General features: G+C 45.7%; 1 protein-coding gene and 1 long non-coding RNA gene across 3 annotated transcripts in view; one reads left to right on the top strand and one right to left on the bottom strand.

The window, feature by feature from the left end:
* The window catches only part of CDC42BPG (CDC42 binding protein kinase gamma), an 82,061-nt gene that overhangs the window by 8,727 nt on the left and 58,092 nt on the right, over positions 1–15,242 (top strand). The window lies entirely within an intron of this gene.
* On the bottom strand, positions 3,110–3,448 carry LOC128467750 (uncharacterized). Its single transcript, XR_008345751.1, has 2 exons — positions 3,334–3,448; positions 3,110–3,238 (listed from the first exon to the last, which is right to left on the bottom strand). It is a non-coding gene; the product is annotated as an uncharacterized LOC128467750 (long non-coding RNA).

Below are 15,242 nucleotides of genomic sequence, written 5' to 3'. Positions count from 1 at the left end.
GTGTAAGACACCAGTGGAGAAATTTCTTCCATACTCGAAGATAAATAACGGATGTAGATCTTCGTACTGAACTCAGGAGAACCTCTGTCATAGAATCGGAAATGCCTCTGCTCTGGAGGATCATCCTTGCAGAAGCCAGGCCGTCAATTTGAATCGCAGAAGAACATCCCTGGAGAGGTTGTCGTTTTCCAGAAGACGGGAGGAGACTGGCAGTTCCCATACTGAAATCGCCATACTGAGCAGCTCCGAAAACCAACTTCGATTTGGCCAATAAGGGAGAACGGCTAACACTCTGGCTTTGTCTACTCGAATTTTGAGGAGGATCCGAGGAATCATCGCTACTGGAGGAAACACATAAGCCATCTTGAAAGACCAAATCACCGACATTCCGTCTAGTAGGGGAGGATTGTCCTGCTTGTAAAGGGAGGCGAAAATTGGCAATTTGCTGTTTTGCCTGGTCGCCATAAGGTCGATATCTGGCAGGCCGAATCTCTGAACCAGGAGAGAGAAGATGCTCTTGTCCAGGGACCAGTTTGCTTGGGAGCACTGAGATCTGCTGAGATCGTCCGCCAGGCCGTTGTCCACTCCTCTGATGTGCGTTGCCGCTAAATCCTCTAGATTCCTTTGGGCCCAGAGCATGAGCTCGTCTGACAGGGCCTGGAGCTTGGGAATGCGGGTGCCACCCTGCCTGTTTATATATGAGACTGTGGTGGCATTGTCGGACTGAATTCGTACAGCTTTTCCCCGCAATCTTGGACCGAATGTCTTGAGCGCCAGGAATACAGCTTTCAGTTCCCGGAAATTCGAAGATTGAGCCTGATCGGTCAAGGACCAGCTGCCCTGACAGCAGAGGCTGTTCCAATGAGCTCCCCAGCCTACCTTGGAGGCATCCGTGGTGAGAGTGACCCATTGACGTGGCAGAAAAGATCGCCCCCGGGCGAGGCGCCCCTTTGCTTTCCACCAATTCAATCGGAGTAAGACGTGTTCGGATACCCTGAAGTTGATGTCCAGATCCTCCAGACTCCTGGACCACTGTTGAAGGATGTCCCACTGAAGGGGTCTCAATTGTGCCTTGGACCAGCTTACCGCTGGAATACAGGCCGAAAGGCTGCCCAGAATACTCATAGCCGACCTGAAGGAAAGGGTTGGATTCAGTTGTAAAAAGGAAACCTGATTCCTTACTCTTCTTATCTTTGAACGTGGGAGATGCAGCCTCAACGAGACGGAATCCACTATGAGCCCTAGAAATTGGATCTTCGTGGATGGGGTAAGGTTGGACTTCTTGTGGTTTATGATCCAACCATGTTGTTCCAAGCATCGGGTCGTAAACCTGAGATGAGACAGGAGTTCTTGAGAGGAACCTGCTTTTAGAAGCCAATCGTCCAGATAAGGGACAACTGTGATTCCCTCCTTTCGCAAAGCTGCTGCAACCGGGGTTAAAAGTTTTGTAAAAATCCGAGGAGCTGACGATAGGCCAAAAGGGAGAGAAGTGAACTGAAAGTGACGAAGCCTTGAGCCGACTCTTATGGCAAACCGGAGATATTTTCTTGAGGCTGTAGCGATTGGCACATGGAGATAGGCATATTTTAGGTCTAACGTAACCATAAAGTCCCCTTGCCTTAAAAGGTGGGTAACAGTGAGAATGGATTCCATTCTGAAGTGACGGTAAGGAATGCAGGCGTTGACCCTCTTTAAATCCAGAATTGGACGGAAGGACCCATCCGGTTTTGAGACCAGGAAGAGGCGAGAATAGACTCCCTGAAACTCCTGATTCTTTGGAACAGGCTCTATGACACCTTTTTTGAGAAGGGTAAGGCTTTCGGCAAACAGTGCTGAATTCTTCACCTGAGAAGGGTAGCACGAAATCAGGAAAAGGGGACGTGGGAGTTTGAAAAATTTTATCCTGTACCCGTCCGCAATGATCCTGAGGACCCAGGAGCTGTTGGTGGTTTGTGTCCATCTTGGCAGAAACCATTGCAAACGACCTCCAACACCGTCAGAACTTCCTGCCCTCGGGTTTCTTAGGATGTTCCTGAAACTTCCTCTCGTGTTGTTTACGAAAAACTTGAGTCTTGAACACCGGTTGAAAAGGCCTGGAAGGTCTATACTGGAAACGTCTGTTCCATCTGTTCTTCCTATCCTGAGGAAGTGCCTTTTTAGTATCAGACATATGTCTGATCAGCTCCTCCAAGGGAGACCCAAATAGCTTGGTTCTTTCGAACGGTAAATCACACAAAGTAGACTTTGAAGCCGTATCTGCTGCCCAAGAGCGAAGCCATAAGGCTCTTCTTGCCACGGAAGACAAACCCATATTTCGGGCCGACAGTTTAAGGCTCTCTTCTGCAGCTTCCACCAGGAAACTATTAGCCAGCTTCAGGTTCTTAAATAACTTAGACAAACCGTCATCCATAGCGTCCGACAGACTGCTTTCTAAGGACTGCAACCAGATACCTTGGGCTTTAGCCACAGATGCGCTAGATAACGCCACTTTAGTCTGGAATCCTGATGACTGGAACACTCGCCTACATGACGTCTCTGCCCTCTTATCCATAGGGTCTTTGAGACCAGCGACTTCACTAATGGGAATGGTGGTACGTTTAGAAAGTTGAGCTATCTGGACGTCTACCGAAGGGACATCTTCCCATTTCTCATCACCCTGAAGGTGAAAAAGCTGCTTAAAGTGCTTCGAGATGAAAGCTCTTTTGCCTGGATTATGCCACTCCCTATACATGAGGTTTTGCATATTAGGTAGCATAGGTAACCCTTTAGGGTGCTTAGACCGGTCTGTATCTTGAAACAGCCGTGAAACCTCTTTAACAAATTTGCGCAGTTCCTGTGGAGGAAAGCTGGACTCATCCTCTGACTCTTCACTGGAGGAAGACGAGTATGATGAAGTAGAGGCCTCTCCAGAGGACCAATCAGACTGAGGGGAAGCCGATTCCCTTTTACGTTTGTGGGATTTAGCCTTAACGGGCTCCACCGGTTTAACTGCTGCAGCTTTAAACGTTTCAAACGTTTGCGCCAGGTTGTCCTGGAACCAGCCTAAAAAAGACTGCATGTCTTTATGTTTTTCTTTTGCCAAACTCTCAGCGGAGCAGGCATTGCAAAATTTCTTTTTTGAACCATCAGGCAAAGGACAGGCACATTCAGTGCACGATAAATGTTTGGTTTTAACCACAGCCTTTTTTGGAGCAGGTGTAACACATTTCTCCTTATCTGGTGAAACCGGACCAGACATCTAACATAAAAGAGAGAGGAGAAAAAAAAAAAAAATTTTTAGAAAAAATATACAGGGCAGAGGATTTGAAGGGTTAAGATTAAATCAAATCCTACCTTACAACTCCTCAATCCGTGTGGGGGGGCTGGTGACACGGAAAAACCAGTGCTGACAAGCTCCTCTGCTGTCAGACTGGGTAGCACAGGTTTAAATATGAGAAAACAATTAAGTTTTCGCGCCCTGAACCAGAGAACTGCTTCACGCATGCTCAGTAGCGTGATCAGTACTCTTGGTGGAACGCAGCGCCCTCTGGCGTGCGTTCCACCGCTGTGCGCATGCTCCAAATACTTGCCGGCATAAAACTCCGGCGGCACTGCAGTTCCGTAACGTCCGCCGATGCGGACGGTACACCTCGCTCTGCTCACCACCTGGGGAGCAATCGGAGGAATCCCCCTGGACACAACCCGTGTGCCCCACCAGAAAAAAGAAGAAAAAAAGGTCCGTCCCTGACAAGGGACAAGGAAGAACTGGAGGTATTGGGGCGGCCGGGGCTATTATAGGTGGAGTAGGAGGGGTTAAGGGGATCTTAACCTCTTCGTTTCTAGGTCCTTGTCCCTAGGAAGAGCGGCACCCCGTGGTACTGACACTATATGACAGGAAAAAATAAATTTGTTTATTTACCTTCTACTTCTTCCACTTTGGGGCTTTTTCATCCTGGCCTCCGTCCTCTGGTAGCTGCAGGCCGCCGTTTTCTATGTTGACAGGATGTCAGTGACAGGACATCCGGTGCTCCAGCAGTCTGAGTGTGAGGGGGCGGAGCTTTCACCCCTCACGCTCCTCCCATCGCTATGCGGCCATCAGATTAATGGAAATTTAATCGAAACGGTCGATGCGTGCTGACACCGCCGGCCGGAGCTACTTTTAATTATTTTTTTTTTTTAAATTGAATATGCCGGATCGGCTTGCCATATAAAGTAAAATAAAAAAGTATTAAAGTAGCTCCGGCCGGCGGTGTCAGCACGCATCGGCCGTTTCGATAAAATTTCCTTTAATCTGATGGCCGCATAGTGATGGGAGCAACATGAGGGGTGAAAGGTCCGTGCGAAGGGACGGGGCTTTCACCCCTCACGCTGCTCCAATCAGTAGGCGGCCATCGCACACGGCCGCTGAGTGCTGATGCGGCCGGCCGGCGCTGCTTTAATACTTTAATAAAAAAAGAATTGAAGTAGTGCCGGCTGTTTAGATTAGATTTCGGGCAGCCGCCCGGCCTACGAATCTGCCGGCCCACCGGGAAATTTCCCGGTATCCCGGTGGGCCAGTCCGGCCCTGGTCACGGCGTGCCCACAGAGACGGCTCTGCGTGCCAACAGCGGCACGTGTGCCACGCGTTCGCCATCACTGACCTAGGGTGACCACGTTTTATTTCTGCCATTCAAATGGAGGTCTGACTACAAGACTAGGATCCAAATCCCCCGCAGAGCTGGAGGGAACCTGGATCCTCCTTTCTGGCACCCAGTGCAGGTCTGCATGATGCGCGCAGACAACCTCTGCTGCTACCCGACACTTCTGCCAGGGCTTCTATGATGGAGCGCGGCTGTGACCTTCCAGTGCTAAGTCACGGAGGTCCTGGGTAGCAGTGAAGGTTGTCTGCGCGCATCACGCAGACATCCACCGGCTGCCCCCACTTGACACCAGGGAGTCTGGAGCACAGGGAAAAAGTCTAGGGATGCATCTGTAAGTCGGAGGGGGGGGCATATAGGGGATATAAGGCATATCAGGGGCAGATTGGCAAATAGGGGGGTATAAGGCATATCTGGGGGCAGAGTGACATATAGGGGGTATAAGGCATATCAGGGGGCAGAGTGGCATACCTGGGGGTAAAAGTGTCGGGATCCCCATCCAAGACCCCGACGGAGTTACTCACCTGAGTACCAGCTAACTGTGGGTACCGGATCCAGCGCCACTTCCCGCATGGCTGCTTCTGGGCACACGCGCCCACACTCCACTTTATCTGTCCCTGAATGGAGACGACAGGGAACGCTCGGCACAGGGGCGGGGCATCCATTAGCGGCAAGTTTAAAAAAACGACACTGAGCATTACTCAGTGCTCAGTTATTGTGCCTTCTCTACCTTGTGCTGTTTAATTATGGCCAGTGAGTGTATATCTCACATACACACTGATTCACTTGTACTATTTTATATGAGTTATTTTGAAACCATGTTCTTTTCAGATTTAATAATACACATACATAACAGGCATAAGCAGATTCAGATAATTAACTCCTCCTATTACCAGACATTAAAGACCCACACAGTCACACAAACAAACACAGTCACATACACATACCTGGTGCTGGCTGCAGCTTACAGTGAGTTTGGTATGAAGGAGGGACTTGGCCTCAGGAGAAGCTTCTGAACTCTCAGGCAATCAGAATAGTTGGAAGGTCTCTCCTGTTTGGCTTTGATCTTCTTCACTCAGACTTGAGTCCCGGATTGAGGCTGCCCGGGACTTAAAGTCCCATTGCGGGACTATCCCGGGAATCCGGGACATGTGGTAAGCCTACCTCCACCAGCATTGGTGCTGCTATGTCTTGGCAGTAGACTAAAAAAAATAAATAATTTTGATCGCTTTCTTGCAACTCACCAATACAAGCAATTGCATTTTACAATGTCACGCTTGCATCACTGCTTAAAACGCGCTTCATTTTTGTCAGCACAGTCATCCATATTAAAAATAACCAACACATTGAATGGAATTCCCATGAGGCTCAGCCAGACATAAATATGTGGATGACAACGTCTATAGCAGGTACAGTGAAGAAAAAACATATTTGATCCCTTGCTGATTTTGTATGTTTGCCCACTGACAGACATGATCAGTCTATAATTTAAATGTAGGTTTATTTGAACAGTGAGAGACAGAATAACAAAAAAAAAAATCCAGAATACCCCATTTCAAGTAAGTTATACATTTTACTCGGTGAAATAAGTATATGATCCCCTATCAATCAGCAAGATGTTTGGCTCCCAGGTGTCTTTTATTTAGGCAACGAGCTCAGATTTGGAACACTCTCTTAAAGGGAATGATCCTAATCTCAGCTTGTTACCTGTCTAAAAGACACCTGTCCACAGAAGTATTCAATCAGATTCCAAACTCTCCACCATGGCCAAGGCCAAAGAGCTGTCCAAGGATGTCAGGGACAAGATTGTAGACCTACACAAGGCTGAAATGGGCTACAAGACCAAGCAGCTTGGAAGGTGGCAACAGTTCATTATTCGCAAATGGAAGAAACACAAAATAACTGTCAATCTCCCTTGGTCTGGGGCTCTGTGCAAGATCTCCCCTCGTGGAATTCAGTGATCATGAAAACGGTGAGGAATCGGCCTAAAACTACACAGGAGGATCCTGCCAATGATCTGAAGGCAGCTGGGACCACAGTCACCAAGAAAATAATTGGTAAAACACTACGCCATGAAGGACTGAAATCCTGAAAGGACTGAAATTGGCCTGCTCAAGAAAGCACATGTACAGGCCTGTCTGAAGTTTGCCAATGAACATCTGAATGATTCAGAGGAGAACTGGGTGAAAGTGTTGTGGTCAATTGAGATATTTGGCATCAACTCCACTCGCCGTGTTTGGAGGAGGAGGAATACTGCCTATGACCCCAAGAACACCATCCCCACGTCAAACATGGAGGTGGAAACATTATGCTTTGGGGGTGTTTTTCTGCTAAGGGGACAGGACAACTTCACTGTATCAAAGGGGTGGGGCCATGTACCGTCAAATCTTGGGTGAGAACCTCCTTCCCTCAGCCAGCGCATTGAAAATGTCTTGTGGATAGTTATTCCCACATGACAATGATCCACAACACAATGCCAAGCAGGGCCGGCCCAAGACATAATAAAGTTTGAAATGCCCCCCCCCGCATTATCTACCCTTCCTCTCCCTACCTTCTCATTATCTACCCTCCTCCCTCCCCATTATCTACCCTTCACTGCTGAGCGCGGGAAATTACATCATATTCCGGCACTCAGCATTACAAGCCGGCACCAAGACCGAGCTAGAGGGCTCGCAGAGGAGAGAGAGGGGAGCCGAGCGGGTACTGAAAACTTGATAAGTGAAAACTACTCGGCGCCCCTCTCCTCCGCTTAAAAAGGGACAGAGGTAGGGATAGGTGGGACAGCGTGACAGAGTCCCCAAATTGGGACACCTGGGGTGTGTGGAATAACACTGTTATTGGGGTAGGGGTTAACTTTTCTCCTATCCAGTGAGCTATGCAAAAGATATTTTAAAATCTTAAATCTTTATTTTTTTTTTTTTGTGAATCAAAGTTTTATTGAGTTTTGGCGTTGTTTTTTCAAAAGAGGAGGGAACAAAAATAGAGGCGGAGACATATACACGAGGGAGTCCTGAGACAGCAGGGCAAGGTGTGGTATACAGAACACAAAAACAAAATCAAATGAGAAATAACAATACAGTAGACGATGCAAATTAATAACAATAAAGAAAGAAAGAAATATACATAGACCTGTACAGAAAACATAAAAAAAAAAAAAAAAAAAGTACATGGCATGGCAAACCCCGAAACACCTTCCAGGACGCAGCGGCTACTCTATATGTCAGCAGAGGGGTCCTCCCATGACGCGCCTCCTGCCCTGCATGCCCAGCCACCAACTCCTCAAGAACTCGTACATTCTCCACCCGCAATATCCACTCACGAACAGAAGGCGGAGACACCATATTCCAGTGCAGGGGGATCAAGGCCTTAGTCTCATCGAGTAAGTGCCTCAGAACTAAAATCTTAAATCTTAGCCGTTATCCCTGCTGGCATTAGGCTGCCTTAGAGCTAATACTACAAACATGGCCATCGGACAGGATGCGCATGCATGAGGATGCACCCACAATACTCTCCACTATGTCACAGAATCAGGGGCGTAACTAGAAACCTCAGGGCCCCGGTGCGAGAATCTGTTAAGGGCCCCCCCACCCATCTATCCCTTTCTCACTATCTCCCCTCTCCCTCCCTACCCCCTTCTCACAATCTACCCACTCCCTCCCAACCCCCCCCCTCCCTTTGTAGGTCACTTACCGTCAACTCCTGTGTTAGGAGCGTGAGGCATTTGTCTCGGGTGCCGGCGCTTCACTGCTGAGCGCCGGCATATGACGGCGCTCAGTGTGAAGCGCCGGCACCCGAGACAAACTCCTCACGCTCCCAACACTGCACTCTGGAAAGCACTGAGGCAGACGGCGACGACGGCGGCAGCAGCGGCGACGACGGCAGCAGCGGCGGCGGCAGCGAGCAGAGGCATACTGGATTTCTGTCAGTTAGGGGGGCCCAAGAGTTGCCGAGCGGTCGTTTTCAGCAACCGCTCGGCACCCCTTGGGCCCCCCTGACTGGCAGAACTCCAGGGCCCGGTCGCAGTTGCGACCCCTGCGACCCCGGTAGTTCCGCCACTGCACAGAATCCTGTGGCCACAACTGCACAGTTTAGGATTCAAAAGGGATTCAATTTGCACAGCCCCCAAGCAGCTATATTTAAGCCCCTCAAGAACCACTAGCACAAGGTATATATATGTGTCGTACGTACCTACAGTGATCCATGTCATTCACAGTTATTGAATGATAGGTACACTTTAATCTGTATTTTTTAAGGGTCCCTAAACCCCATCGAAAACAATGCATTTTGAGCCCGTACATGTACGGGCTTTGTCATTAAGGGGTTAAAATCAATGGGAACACTTTTTGCACAAACAAATGAAGGCTTAATTATTCTCTCTGAAGTTGGCTGGCAATAGGTATCGGTGCATGCACTCCATAGTATCATCACATGATTAGAACATGACAGAGCCCCAGGCCAGAGTTGCCCGGGACACAGGACAATTCCTGTCATGTCCTGGAATGAAATACATGATGTTAAGGTTGCATTAGATCTCTGAATCTGCTCTAAGTACTTCCTAGGTTCAGTAAGCTGGTCTGTGAAAGGTAGACAGGACTTGTAGGCTGCCATCAGAAATGCCTGGGCCCATGCCCCTCCCATCACTTCATCTTAAGATCCTCCCATAAGCACATCTTATAAGAACAGGGGCAATCTTAGGGTTAGTGGTGCCTGAGTACAGTATTTTTTCAGGGTACTCATATAACACGCACATATACTGACAGCAGTGGCGACTCTAGAAACAATATATAGGGGGGGCACACAAGATACCACAGTCAAACTGGGGGGGCATTAATAATTTCCACCATTAAATCATATTACTGAAAAAACACACACATATATATATATATATATATATATATATATATATATTGTCAAAAGTAATGTGCTATGGAATGATACTTTTGTTATTGGACAATACAATACTTGATCATTCAACATGGGAAGCCTGAAGCCACAATTTAGTAAGACTAATCCTTGAAATCCTTTAAACAACACAATACCTTAACTTTTGCACTAAATGATTTCAGGGCCTAATATTAGATCCTGCTGCTGATATATATATATATATATATTAACCCCTGCAGCCCATATATATTAATATTAGCCCCAGTTGCCGATATATATATATATATATTAGACCTTGCTGCTGATAGCAGGTATAGATCAACACATTAACACACAAACCCTTAGCATGTATAGATCAATTGAAATTCACTTGTGATCTCAGCACTGAAGGTATATATCAAATAAACATAATCAGATATACAAATCCTGTATTTGCAGGTATACAATAATAATATATGAAACGTAGCATCGCAGGTATAGATCAAATAAATACATGGAAACAGCATTGCAGGTATTAATCAACTGAACAAGACATACAAACCCTGTATTTGCAGGTATACATAAATAATGTATGGAAACATAGGATAGCAGATACGGATCTACAGAATAACACAGAAACCCAGCTTTGCAGGTAAAGATCAATTGGAATTCACATAAAAACACAGTATTAAAGGTATATTTTTAACCCCCTAAATTACAGGCATAGATCACAGGATGCACACCCCAAAGCCAGCCCTGGCGTCCACACTGTCCACATAGAACCTGGCCAGCACCCAGATAACACACATAAGATTTGCCATCTTTGTCCCATATACACCCGGCCTGTGCCATCTCGGTCCCCAAGGCTCAAACATCCTGCTAGTGCCATATTTGCCCTTCCACAATTATACATCTATGATACACACAAACACATTAACTCATGCTCTCCCTCATTCAGACAATTCATCCACACATTAACTCATGCTCTCCCTCATTCAGACAGTTCATCCATTTTAAGAAACTACGCCCCTTGGAGCGTCAAATGAGGGGCTACATGTATTTCTAGGACAAAAGTTGAGTGTACAAATAATGATGGAATATGTCGCTTTGGCTAGAAAATATGTTTTTTCTATCCATAGCGACATGTTCATTTGTGTCTAGCACACTCCAGGTTTGTACTAGAAACAAATACAGCCCCTCATTTGATGCGCCAAGGGGTGTAGTTCTTGCAAATGTGTACTTTTTGTGCCATAATTTAACTTCCTACATGAACAGTAATGCCATGTCAAGGCTTCAACACTAATTACTGATCATTCACACGCCTTTCATATCTCCATTCACTCGCAGAAGCACACACCATACTTTCCATACATTCACTCACAGAAGCACACACCATTCTTTCCCCTTACAATCCCAAAGAAATGATGGTAAAGGGAGAAAAAAAATCACTTTTAAAGCAAAAATAAGTTTTGCAGTAAAAATGCAAGGTGCTCCAGGGATGAGATGGTTACTCACATACCGCACAGGCTAAATGGCTGATTTTAATAATTTTTGCAGTTCATCAGGATTTCAAAAATTGCCTCCCTCTACCGTTGGCTAAATTTAACCCCATGATTAAAGGGATCATGGGATTAAAAATTAGTATCGGCCATTTTTAAAAAGGGAATGTGACTTTTTATAGCTATATGATCGCTGTGGTAACATTGGCTACCACAGTGATCATTTAGCTAGAATACTTAAACTTTTTTTTTTTTTAAAGTTTAACTACTTTATGTTTAAATCATTTTTTTACATTTTTATTTTTTTTAACTTAATATGTTTTATTATTTTTACAATCTATATACTGTTGGAAAGGTGAGGCGATTACCTTTCCAACGGTATATCTTGGGGGTCTGTAGCTGCTTAGATGCTTGAGATACAGGCATCTAAGCAGCATGCCCCCATACCGCTTTAACTGACAATTGTCAGTTATTAATAAAGTTGCGCGGTGACGTCATCGCGTCATTGAGCGTGCCGTCACCGGCCGGATCGGGTGGGAGCCGGTGATGCCCTTCAATGTGAGGGGCAGATCGCCGGGGTAGGTGGTGATGGGGGTCCACAGACCTCCATCAAGGTAAGATAGTGCTAGCGACGCCATGGTGCCGTCGTTAGCACCTGACTGGGACTGCTAGCGACGGCACCATGCCGTCGTTAGCAGTCAAGGGGACTGTCCTGGGTGGCTCCAAATTCGGCGGGGGGGCAACAGGGGGGGCAAGGAATATCCTAGGGGGGGCAATTGCCCCCCCCTTGCCCCCCTGTAGCGACGCCACTGACTAACAGGCAAACCCATCCTAATAGGCTTGCATGCATACATAGACATTTTTTCTCCTGCTTCTCCTTCTCCGAGGTGGCACAAACCCTAGACTCACCCCTGACACTCTAACATCATACGCTGGCACAAAAGCTAATGATAACATCATACACTGACTTGCATGGTTATTCTCTTTTTATTAAGCGCCAACAAATTATGCAGCACTGTACAATTTAAGTGTGGCATATATATATATATTAATATACACGAGAAGAGACCCCTATAATACAGTACTTGTATTAAACCTCGTTTATTTTTTAATGGACTTGTTTATTTTTTAATGGGCACAAGCCATATTGCAATCTCTCTCTATGGCGATTGCGACTGCTCTCCAGGGCGGTTACAGTGTGTCCTGGGGTGGGTTTTTAGTGTGGCTTAATATATTGCTATCGAGGCATTTCATCAACAGTCTAAAATCAAGTGTCTGCAGACATATTGTATATGGCTGACATTGACGCCCTCTGGAGGGATTACACTGAGTCCATGGAGTAGATTTCAGTTGATTTAATGCCGTTTTTTTGTGACGTGTCTGGCATGCCATTGGTCGTTAAGGGGTTAAGCATCCTAAAACACACATGAACTAACATACTAACACAGATTAACATCCTTACACACACACACACACACACACACACACACACACACACACACACACACACACACTTGCAGTACCATACGGACAGACACCATACCATTGTTGGCTTTGGAGGGGGTATCCTGGTGCCAGTTCTTCTGCTCCCTTAAGCTCCTCATGCTATGTCAGTGTCACATCTGTTTTAACCTGAGCACTCGCGGCAGAAGATATTCCACCCAGAAACCTAGAAAGTGAACCAGGACCTAGATGATCCCAACAATGACGGGGCTCAGTTTTATACCAGTTAGTATGGTTACCGTGTATGTAGCCAGGGGTCTGGTACATGTAGCGGGCAGACAGATAGGGCAGGGGTCTGGTACACAGAATGGCAACAATGGCAAAATCATTAGGCAAACGGTAAGTCAGACAGGCAAGGTTTGAAATTAGAAGAAACAAATACAAAACAGCAACACTCTAGGAAGACCACACCATGGTACCAGAAAGATGCACTTTTGGGTATTTAAAACTGGCAACAAGATAAGCCACCCCCCTACCAGTGCATTGCAAGCGCACAAGTGACGTCATGTCCTGGCACTCACACTCGGGCCGGAGAAAAGGATTCCTGAAGCACTGGCCAAATGGTATGACCAGGGGGTGGAGCCTGTGGGGGCCTCCTTTATACCAGGGCCTTTGCTACAGTGGGGTTTACTTAATTCATGGGCCTGGCCTCCCTGCTCCTCTTAGGTATGAGTACTGGGCCTGTCCCCCTGATGGCGGCCCTGGTTGGAGGCTTTCGATAACCTTTTCTGTAAAGTGCTAAGCCTGCGTAATTTGGCCCGCAATTATGCCAAGTGGCCAACTGGCACAACAGATCAGAACATACACTATATGGCCAAAAGTATGAACGCCTGATTATCCTTTTGACCTTGTCGGATGTCCCATTCACATAGACACACTATAGAACCTTGTGGGAAGCCTTCCCCCGCTGCTATAAAATCCTCTACTCTTTTGGGAAGGCTTCCCACAAGATTCTATAGTGTGTCTTTGGGAATTTGTGCCCAAAATATATAACTCAGAAAACACCAGCCCAGGGTTGTGAAAAAAGTAATATTACGGTCAAGATTGCATGCAAGTATATATGTATATGTGAAAGGAGAGTGTATGTACATAAGCAATTTGACATGGTTCGACTTGATGCATCTGCTACGGTAACACCCTGATGTCAATTATGAAATGTGGTCACCCTAGAACACTCTGAGCAGGAGATGCATTGAATGGCATGCGCCTCCAGCAAGGCAACTGTGGGGGAGGGAAACTGGGAATTATAATTCTAAGAAAATAACCTAATGACTGTGACATGTGTGTCGTTTAGTGCTGTCTTGGGATATGTTTCTGAACACTACCACCATAAAAACAATAATGGAAGAATGCATCATGATACTACTTTAATTCTTTCTTACCCTGTTCCGGTTCCCCTTCAGTGCACTCTCTGTGACTTCTCTAAAAATTTGAAATATATAACATTTAAAATGAGTGAGCCAGACTATTTCCATGGGCCTAGACCTTCCCCTAATTCATGGCTTGGTCTGGCCTCTCCACTAATGTGTGTCAATAATCTTTAGCTTACTTGCCAGCATTTTGTTCCACTTAATTGTACTAGTTGTTGATGGAGTCATCACATTGTATCCTATCCACATAAAGTTTTTGCCCTGCCTCACCCCTGCCTGTACCCACGCATGTATAATACACACTGTCCTTGTGCAATAGTTGCCAATCGAGACAGCTGGCTGTTGAAATAGGAGTTCTAACCAAAACCATTTGCTCTAGGCAAACACCTATTGGGTAATCTATTTCATGCTGATCTTGCTGAAACTGAAGTAGCTGGCAGAATCAAAACAAAAGAGTTCAAACATTTGGGAGATCCGTTCATTGCCAGCATGCCGATGTTATTGTGTGCCCACTATAGGGGAGTAAGTTGGGACTTAGCCAATCATAATTATAAAGGAGCATTTATTGATGTCCTGATGCCATGGTTTTTTTTTCCCCTCAAATCAACTAATAAGACTATGATCCTTGAACCAAAGAACTTATAATCGATAAGGAAGAATTGGGGGTGCAAAATGGTATGATATGATGGCGGAATTTTCAGACGTACGAATTACTGTTTATCTTTAAATTGGAAGTTTTCATGCTTGCAAAGTTGTTGTGTTTGCAAATATCATGAATTAGTACTGCAGTTAACTTACAACATATCTTCATATACCGGTAATATATGCACAGAAAATGTATGGACAGCAAAAATGTATATATATATATTTTTGAAATTACTTACGTGTTGTAGGTTTTATGATTAATCTTCTAGGTTTATAAATGTGCCTATATAATTTTTTTGTTTGTTTGTTTTGTTCTATTAGTTCTAGAATACACACGGAAACCTCTGAAATGTGAGGATATGTATACACGGTCACATTTATTTTACTTATCGCTCTCTCCCATCCCCATGGCTGCTCGGGTCATATTATGCACTTGTTTTTTAACCAGCCAGAGGAATGTAGGCAAACAGGATTTAAAACCCCAAGGACACCACATCCTCACCCTTATAAGCAAGCTTCCTTATACCTTTACTGAACGGTCTGAACCCATATACACATATATCAGAAAAGTGTGGTTGCATAGACTTTGGAATGTATTACCTAATTGGACAGTTTGCATGCTTATACAGCAAACACGGCTGAGGAGGCCCTTCATAATGCATAATTCAATGGGTGAGGAGAATTCTCACTGTTTTAACTATTTAGTATCCAGGGCCAGACACCCTTCATAATGTATGGTGGAATAG

The sequence above is a fragment of the Spea bombifrons genome, chromosome 10, assembly GCF_027358695.1.
Source record: "Spea bombifrons isolate aSpeBom1 chromosome 10, aSpeBom1.2.pri, whole genome shotgun sequence".
In the NCBI taxonomy this organism is placed as follows: Eukaryota; Metazoa; Chordata; class Amphibia; order Anura; family Pelobatidae; genus Spea; species Spea bombifrons.
This window is presented reverse-complemented; position numbering and strand designations above follow the sequence as displayed.